Below are 9,186 nucleotides of genomic sequence, written 5' to 3'. Positions count from 1 at the left end.
GACACTACAGACACAAAGATACATGATATAGCCTACACCCTATTGTCAGAGAGATATGCAGCAATATCCTCGGACCTACTAATTAAGTAGAGACATTATACCCTTTGCCCCAAACATATGAGCCCTCCATATGTATTTATAAATTTTCACTTTATGTTTTCTGTGGCAATGTATTGTTTAATAAAGTAATAATAAAAGTTATATTTTAAATATAAAGACCAGAAACAGGAAATTATAGTCACAGACTATTGAAACCGTATATTTTGACCTCCTGGGTATAGTGGGTCATTTGAAATATTATGGCTATTAAGTGGACACTAGAATCTCTCTATTGGGGAGAAAGTTCCGCCTGGTGACCGACCACTCCCCTCTCAAGTGGATGAGCCAGGCCAAGGACAGAAATGCCCGGGTCACCCGATGGTTTCTCTCCCTACAAAACTTTAAGTTTTCGGTGGAACACAAGGCAGTTCAGTTACAGGGAAACACGGATGCCCTGTCCCAGGTACACTGTCTGGCGTGTGTTTACCCCCTCAGGGTTGAACAAAGAGGGGGGGGGGGAGGGGGTTTATGTGACACAGTGAGAAGTTTGGTCTGGGAAAACAGGTATTTTCCTCCCAGCATGTGCTGCTGGGCTGATTTACAGCCAGGTGAGGCCAAATACCAGACCGGATTTTAAGCGCCGGTCCTGGTTTTGGCAGCACCTGGCTGTCCTTAAATAGGCAGCTGGGCTCAGAAGCAAGGTCTCTGTGTTGGGATCTGGCAGCCTTGTGTCTGGATGAAGGCTTGCTACCTGTTTGGCGTGAAAACAGGTCGGTGCTGCTATGCTCAAGGACTCTTTGAGGTAGAATTGCTGCATGGTGTGAATTACCACCAACACCGCAAGGTGACTTTTTGCTTGTTTATGACTGTTTGTTTTGTCACTTGCATAAAGTGTGAATAAAACACTGAACTGTTTGATCCAAAAACCTTGTTGTTGCCTCTATACTGGGTCCGCTAATCCTGTCTAACAGAGTGAAACCACACACCTCATACTGTAAGAAAGTTGTTTTAACTCTTTGCTTTCTAAGGTGTCACCCTTAGAGGGACACCGGTCACAGTGCACTGCTGATGCTTCAGGCCAATGCTAAGGCTATGGACACCATTGGAGGCATTTTTTCTTATTACATTCTGCAATGGACCCACTGTGGCAATTAACAAGCTTGGAGTAGGGCTAACCCAAAGGGCATTATTCATTCTTTTACCTCTGTACAGGGATATGGCCTTCTCTGCAGGGAAGCAACTAAACTGCTCCCTCCTGGGATAGTCTCTGTGTAGTTGGCAGCTAACCCACTGGGCTCAGGGACCCTGGTGCAGGCACCAGGAGCTCAGGAGACAAAAAACACTCCCAAACCATAGGAGCAGTCTGAATGGTCAAAGGCAAAATGCAGGAGAATCACAGAAGCACTAGAGTTCAACATCTTTGCTGGTCATCAGGAACCTTAAAGGGGTTGGACACTTTCTGGTTACCGTTGATCGATGTGTTTGTAAGGGCTTACCTGTGCATTGACAGACATCACTTATATAGCCTTTGTTGAAATTCTGCACCATTTTCTATATTTCATTAGGTATGCCCCCTTTATTACAAAGTATTTTGTGCTGTCCACACAGAGGTCCTGTCCATAAAATGGCCACTGATGGAGGGTCATGTGACCAGGTGAATTGCCTCCATGAGATGTCTCCTCCATTCAAACACACTGCACCTGCACTAAACTCCCAACAGAACAAGTACAGATGGCAGGGGCAGTGTATCTGAATGGAGGAGATGTCACATGGAGGTGATTTGTCTGGTCACATGACCTTCCATCAGCAGCCAAGTTATGGACAGGACTTCTGTATGGACAGCACAAAAGACTTTGTAAACAAGGGGCTATATCTTATTGAAATATAGAAAATGGTTCAGAATTTCAACAATGGCTATATTAGTAAGTGCCATATAATCATCTCACAAGCACAATGGTCAACAGTAGCCCATGGATGTTTTGGTTCGACCGAACTTTGGCTCAAAGTTCGGTTCGGGTATGCAAACTTGACCCCGAACCACATTGAAGTCAATAGGGACCTGAATTTTGAGGCTGTAAAATAGTCATAGAAAGGGCTAAAGGAATCAAAATGGGGGTAAAAAAATAAATAAAAATATGAACCAGGAGGCAGAGGTCCAAGTAGAGTAGGTGGTTGAGGAGGCGGTGGATGTGGCTGTGTAGTTGGAAGAGGTAGCCAACACTGTTTTTGTGTTTTTTTTATTTGGGATGGCCCTAAAACATTGGGTAATGGCAAACAACGCACAAACTGCGCAAGTATAACAATGGCTGGGTGCGGCCGGTATACTTCTCTACTCTGCTCAAGGTATGGACAAGTCCTCTGGGATCCATGCCTAGTCCTTTTTATGTGAGCTTGTCCACGTTGGCTGTGGATAGTCGGATGCGCATGTCCGTGATCCCCCCCCGCCGTGCTAAACACACGTTCAGATAATACACCGGCTGCAGGGCAGGCCAGCACCTCCAAGGCGTAGAGGGAAAGCTCAGGCCATGTGCCCAATTTAGAGACCCAGAAGTTAAATGGGACAGACCCATCAGTCAGTCAGTGCAGTACGTGGTACTGTTCCACCATGTTTCTGAAACGCTGCCTCCTGCTAAGATGGTCCATATCAGATGGTAGTGCTGGATGTTGTGGCCTGCTGCCAAAGCTTTTCCACATTTCGGACATGCTAACCCTCCCTTCTGAGGTGCTGATGGTGACCAAGCTGCGTTGGCGACTTTCTCCTCCTCATCGTGCTTCCACTGAGTCACCGCTGTCAGTAGCGCATCTACCAGAGTGCGCTTGTATTCACACAGTAAGGACGGCACATTGTCCTTGTAGTGGGGATCCAGCAGGGTGGCCACTCAGTAATCAGCACTGGTAACAATCAGGGCAACTCGTCTGTCGTTGCGCAGACACTGCAGCATGTACTCGCTCATGTGTGCCAGGCTGCGCAGAAGTAATGACAAGCTGTTTTCGGTGGGAGGTGTATTGTCTGTGTCCTATGTATCCCCCCAACCACACTCCATTGATAGCTGTGAGCTGATTTGGGTGCCACCCTGCTGTGAAAGAGAATCCTCCTCCTCATCTTCCAAAACTGTGCCCTGGTTGGACAGTTGTGTACCTGGCCGCTGTTGGTGCAGGAACCCACCCTCTCAGCCACCTGTGGACGACTGGCCTGATAACCGTGGGAATGATCCCTGTTCCTCCTCCTCCTCCTGTGCCACATCCTTATCCATCATCGCCTGAAGCGTTTTTTTCAAGGAGGCATAAAGGTAGGATAGTAACTCTGAGGACGGCTTCATCACCGCTGGCCATGTTGGTGGAAACAGCGCAACATGGCACACCATTCCTGCATGGAGGCCCAGTCATTGGTGGTGAAGTGGTGCTGTTCCGCAGAATGACTGACCCATGCGTGCTGCAGCTGCAACTCCACTATGGCCTGCTGCTGCTCACACAGTCTCTCCAGCATGTGCAAGGTGGAGTTCCACATTGTGGGTACGTTGCACATGAGGCGGCGAGCGGGAAGGCAGAAGTTACGCTGCAGACAGGCGAGCGAGCAGCAGGGTGAGAATGCCAAAAAGGAGCACCGACCGACCTCAGTTTCTGCAGCAGCTCTAACATCTGGGGTAATTTTTCAGGTACCTCTGCACCACCAAATTCAGCACATGCGCCAGGCAAGGGATGTGCGTCCAACCGGCTAGGCACAGAGGTGCTACAAGATTTTGCCCGTTATTGCACACTACCAGGCTGCGTTTGATGCTCAGCGGCACCAACTACTCATCGGTCTGTTCTTATATGCCTGTCCATAGGTCCTGTGTGGTGTGGATTTTTCAGAATAGCCTGCTGTCGTTTCCCTCTGGCTGTGCTTAAGTTGGCGGTGCAGGTGTTACGCTGACCGGATGAGGAGGCGGTAGAGGAGGAAGTGGAGTAGGAGGCAACGTCCAGCAATCCTCGGTGGCGGTAGAACATGTCCCAAACCGCTTTCCGCCTCAGGCCCAGCCACCACTACATTTACCCAGTGGGCAGTTGGGGAGATATAACATCCCTGCCCGTGCTTAGTGTTCCACGTAACGGTGGTTATGTGGACCTCGCCACTGATGATGTTGCACAGCACACACCTGATTTTGTTCGTGCAGGGCAGGGATGGCCTGCCTGAAAATGTTGTGGCGGCTGGGAACCACGTACTGTGGGACAGCCACTGTCATTACGTTTTTAAAACTGTCCCTCTCCACCAAATAGAATGGCAGCATTTCGATGGCCAGGAATTTTAAAATATTGGCATTCTGGGTCAGGGCTCGCGGGTGGGTAGGGGGGTACTTCCTCTTTCTCTCCAGTGTTTGTGGGATAAACAGCTGAACGTTTCCATGGGACAGTGTGGAGATGCGCTGTGACACTGGTGGTAGTGATGGTGTTGCTGTCACATACTCTTTTTGAGGGGTGCCAGGTGGCCCTGTCGCTCCAAAGGGGGAGGAAGAGGCCGAGACCGCAGATACCTGGTCATACAGGTCGTGCTCAGGTTTAGAACATTTATGCCTCGCTTCAGGCTCTGACAGCACAGCGTGCAAACCACCCGTGGCTTGTCGTCAGCACATTTCCTGAAGAACTTCCATACCAGGGAACTCCTTTGAGCTGGCTTTGGTGTGATCTGTCTCTCGGTGTGGTGGGCAGTAGCAATCGTACTGGCTAGGGGCCGGCCACTGTGGTTGTGCACCCTGCTCCCTCTTGTGCTGTGCGGCTGGCGCTGTGTGACCACCACCTCTTCCTCTGAACTGAACACGTCACCAGGGCCGGCCTTAGGTGTTCAGACGCCCTGTGCGAGCTAACCTTGTGGCGCCCCCCCCCAAAAAAAAAAAAAAACACTGCTTGTTGCTGGCATCATGGCATAGGCTGGCTGACTATCCAACCAAGTAGTTACCAGCCCGCACACCCCAAAGGCCGGTGTAATGTTATACTCCCCTACTTCGTGAGATTTCCCTACCCTCGTCACTTCCGGTCGCACCGGACATGACGTGAGGAGGTGTGCAGCGCCGTGCAGGCGCACAACGACAGGTTAGGGAAATTTCACAGCAGAGTGCACATGCGCCGGGAGCCTCGTCGGCGGTTAGGGTAGGGAAAAACTATGGGCCAGTGCGCAGGCGCAGTGATCGGATGGATGTTCTCAGCTGGACATCGGCCGACACTGCGCATGCACCGGGAGCCTCGCCAGCGGTTAGGGAAGGGAAAAATTACGTACGGGCCAGTGCTTTTTCCCTACCCTAACCGCTGGTGAGGCTCCCAGCGCATGCGCAGTGTCGGCCGGTGTCCAGCTGAGAACATCCATCCGATCACCGCACCTGTGCACTGGCCCATAGTGCGCCCCCCCCCCCCCCCCAATACCCCAGTATAATAAATATTGGTGATTGGTGGCGCAGTGGGCCCCCCCAACACCCCAGTATGATAAACATTGGTGGCGCAGTGCACCCCCCCCCCCCCCAACACCCCAGTATGATAAACATTGGTGGCGCAGTGCACCGTCCCCCCCCCCCCCCCCCCAGTATAATAAACATTGGTGGCGCAGTGGGCCCCCCCAACACCCCAGTATAATAAACATTGGTGGCGCAGTGCGCCCCCCCCATATAATAAACATTGGTGGTGCAGTGGGCAGTGCCAATGAGGGTTAAAAAATAAAAAAATAATTAACTCACCTCCTCCAATTGATTGTTTTCTGTTCTTTCTTCATGACCTGTCAAAGGACCTGTGGTGACATCACTGTTCTCATCACATGATCCATCACCATGGTAATGGACCATGTGATGAGCTCAGTGACGTCACCAAAGGTCCTGAAGAAAGAACAGGAGACCGGCAGCTACGCGATCAACTGGAGGAGGTGAGTTAATTTTTTTAATTATTTTTTAACCCTCATTGGCACTTCCCATTGTGCCACCAACGTTTCTTATACTGGGGTGTTTGTTGGGGTGTTGGGGGGGGCGCACTATGCCACCAACGTTTCTTATAAAGTTATACAAATACAGGAGGCGGGTGCCGGAATCAAATAGCCGGCACCCGACCTCTGTGACAGGGAGCTGCGATCAGCGGCAGTTAATCCCTCAGGTACCGCACCTGAAGGGTTAACTCAACTGCCGCTGATCGCAGCTCCCTGTCACAGAGGTCGGGTGCCGGCTATTTGATTCCGGCACCCGCCTCCTGTATTTGTATAACTTTATAAGAAACGTTGGTGGCATAGTGGCCACAGCCCCTCCCCTCCTCCTCCCGTCTCTCTTCTTATTGGCAGCGGCGGGGGCAGCAGGCAGGTCAGACAGGGGAGGGGGAGATGAAGGGGGCGCCCCGAGGTAGAACACAAGTGCAGCCTCGCCTGCCGCTGCCGCATATACATTGCGAGCTGTCGGCCGCCCGGCGCCCCTGTTGCTATGACGCCCTGTGCGGCCGCACAGCCCGCACACCCCAAAGGCCGGCCCTGCACGTCACTCAGATGACCTTAATTCTATGAAGGGTCTAGGACCTCATCATCCTCCACATCATCTTCCACCCACTCCTCACCCCTGCCCTCCTGGCCGGTCTGCACACTGCAGAAAGGTGGCGCATTTGACACTTGTGTTTCGTCATCATCATTAGAAACGTGCAGCGGTGGTCCTCCCACATCCTCATCCTCAAACATAAGTGGTTGGGCATCAGTGCACTCAATCGTTTCCACTTCTGGGGCAGGGCTATGTGGATGTTCCACGGAACCCCTGCTAGAAGAGTCATCAAAAACGCATAATTGACTGCTGCAAGCCTTAGGCCTCAGACTGCTTGGCTGATGTGCAAGGGTTTAGGTGGAAGACAGATTCCCATGGGCCGCCGATGGCAACACTGCGCTTTCAGCAGTAGACCGGGTGGAAGACAATGTGAAGGAACTGGCGGCACTGTCAGCCATCCAATCTACTACCGTCTCTACTTGTTCTGGCCTCACCATTCGTAGAGCGGTATTCAGGCCAAAATGTTGCAGAATGTCCTGTCGCCTGCGTGCACCAGAGGAAGGTGTTTCATTTGAGCGCATAGCTGGCACAGATCGACCACATCCTCTCCCTGCAGCAGGAGCTCCACCACCAACACCACGCCCCTTATTGAATGCTCTCATAAGTGTTATATTTATGTGTCACTGGTGCAAAAGAGGTGTATTACACCCACCAAAAATTGGTCACCCACAGACTTCACAGCCACATTAAAAGCTTAACACTGTCCCTCACTGCAGCATCATGCTGTCCCTACACTAGTTAGAGCAGAATGGCGGCGCACCACGTGATCCGGTATGAAGGCATGACTTTGATGGCTTTTAAAGTGCCCACAGCTTGAAAGCTTGTTGATTGGCTGCGCTGCAGCTTTTCAACAAGCTTTATTTAGTATCTGAACATCGAACCCGGATTTTCGCGGCAAAGTCCGGGTTCGGGTACCAGGACACCATAATGTTTGTACGAACCCGAACATTGTGGTACAGGTTCACTCATCCCTATTTATAAGTTGTTAGGAAAGTACTGTAAGGATAGGGGCTACAGATTGAGTTATCAGAGCAGTTCTCTGACAGAATCACTGAGGAGAACTGACATTTGGCAGATGCAGTGAATCTGAAGGCTGCAGAAGAAAGATTTATCAAAATTTGCCTTTTTTTAATCTACTGGAGAACAAATTTGCATACGTTTTACCAGCAAGCGTTGTTTGTAAAACTCCATACACCCCTGGATCTCCACCAGGAGGACCAGTAACCCCAAGAGCGGTTCCACAAAAAATAAAATAATATTCTAAATTATGTAAAATATGCAGATTATTTCTGGATACATTACTTTAAGGGTCCATTCACACGTCCGTTGTTTCTTTCCTGATCTGTTCAGTTTTTTGCTGAACAGATCTGGACCAGTTCTGTACCCATTCATTTTCAATGGGTCCTGAAAAGAAATCGGACAGTTCAATGTCAGATTTTTTTTTTCAGGACCCATTGAAAATGAATGGGTACAGAACTGGTCCAGATCTGTTCCGCAAAAAACGGAACAGATCAGGAAAGAAACAACGGACGTGTGAATGGACCCTTAAGGCGTTTTCTCGGATTTATTGATGTCCATTGTATGTTTACAAGGGGCGAGGGTAGCATAGTGTGGGAGACACAAAGCCCCCAGAAGAGCAGGGCACGGATCAGTGTAATGTGAGAAGCCCTGTCCGGCATAGTATAGGGGAGGTGAGGCGCTCCAATTCAGGCACTGCCCATCACTCCTCCCTGGTCTGACTGCTGGCCTGACAGTGGTGAGCGAGACTCCCTATTGTGCTAAAGCTTCAGACAAGAAGATAAACACTGTGGTCAGGAACTAATGGGGCAACTTAAAAGGTTATATCTAGTAGCGTGTCATGTAAAGACCATGCAGCAAACAACATTTTACCTTGTATTATCATCGTGGTTTTGTGCGCCTGTGTAAATAGATCCCAACTTTTTAGCACGGAAGGAAATGGAAGATCTGTGAATATTTGGTTTTATAAACTAACCCTGATATAGGGAGTTACAGAGGATTTGTTGTGATCTTCATGATTGGGCAACAAAATGATGGTATTTATGCCACAATGACTAAGGCTACTCCTACACATCTGGAATGCTGTTCTGGCAGGGAACAGCTTGCATGAATCCTCCGGATCCGGTACAGTACCGCATGTCCGCTGGACCCTATTGACTATAATAGGATACGGTGGGGACTGCTCGCTCTCTGACATATCTGCGATTCGGCTGGACAAAAGTTGCTGCACACAATACACAACATATATACCAGAGACCACCCGGATCCCCACTGCATTCCATTATAGTCAATGGGGTCTCGCAGGCAGGCAGCATTATTCGGCCATGCTAGAACCAGAGAACTCAAGCAGGCTCTTCTCTGCTGGATTTCTTTGACACATTAGTAGAATTAGCCTAAAGTCACAGGAAAAAAAAATGTAGGACACATGCTCGAAAAAAATTAGTGAAAAAGTTGTACACCGGGAATACAAAAGTTGGAGTTTTTTCAGAATGTATGTGTGACTTCTCAATTCGCTATAATTTACGCCAGAAACTCATTTGCTTTTCTGCTGCATGGACCAGCAGAACATGCACCACTTTTATTAAGAGGCCTTACT

This window comes from Bufo gargarizans, chromosome 1 (genome assembly GCF_014858855.1).
Source record: "Bufo gargarizans isolate SCDJY-AF-19 chromosome 1, ASM1485885v1, whole genome shotgun sequence".
NCBI lineage: Eukaryota > Metazoa > Chordata > Amphibia > Anura > Bufonidae > Bufo > Bufo gargarizans.
Note: the sequence above shows the minus strand (reverse complement) of the source record.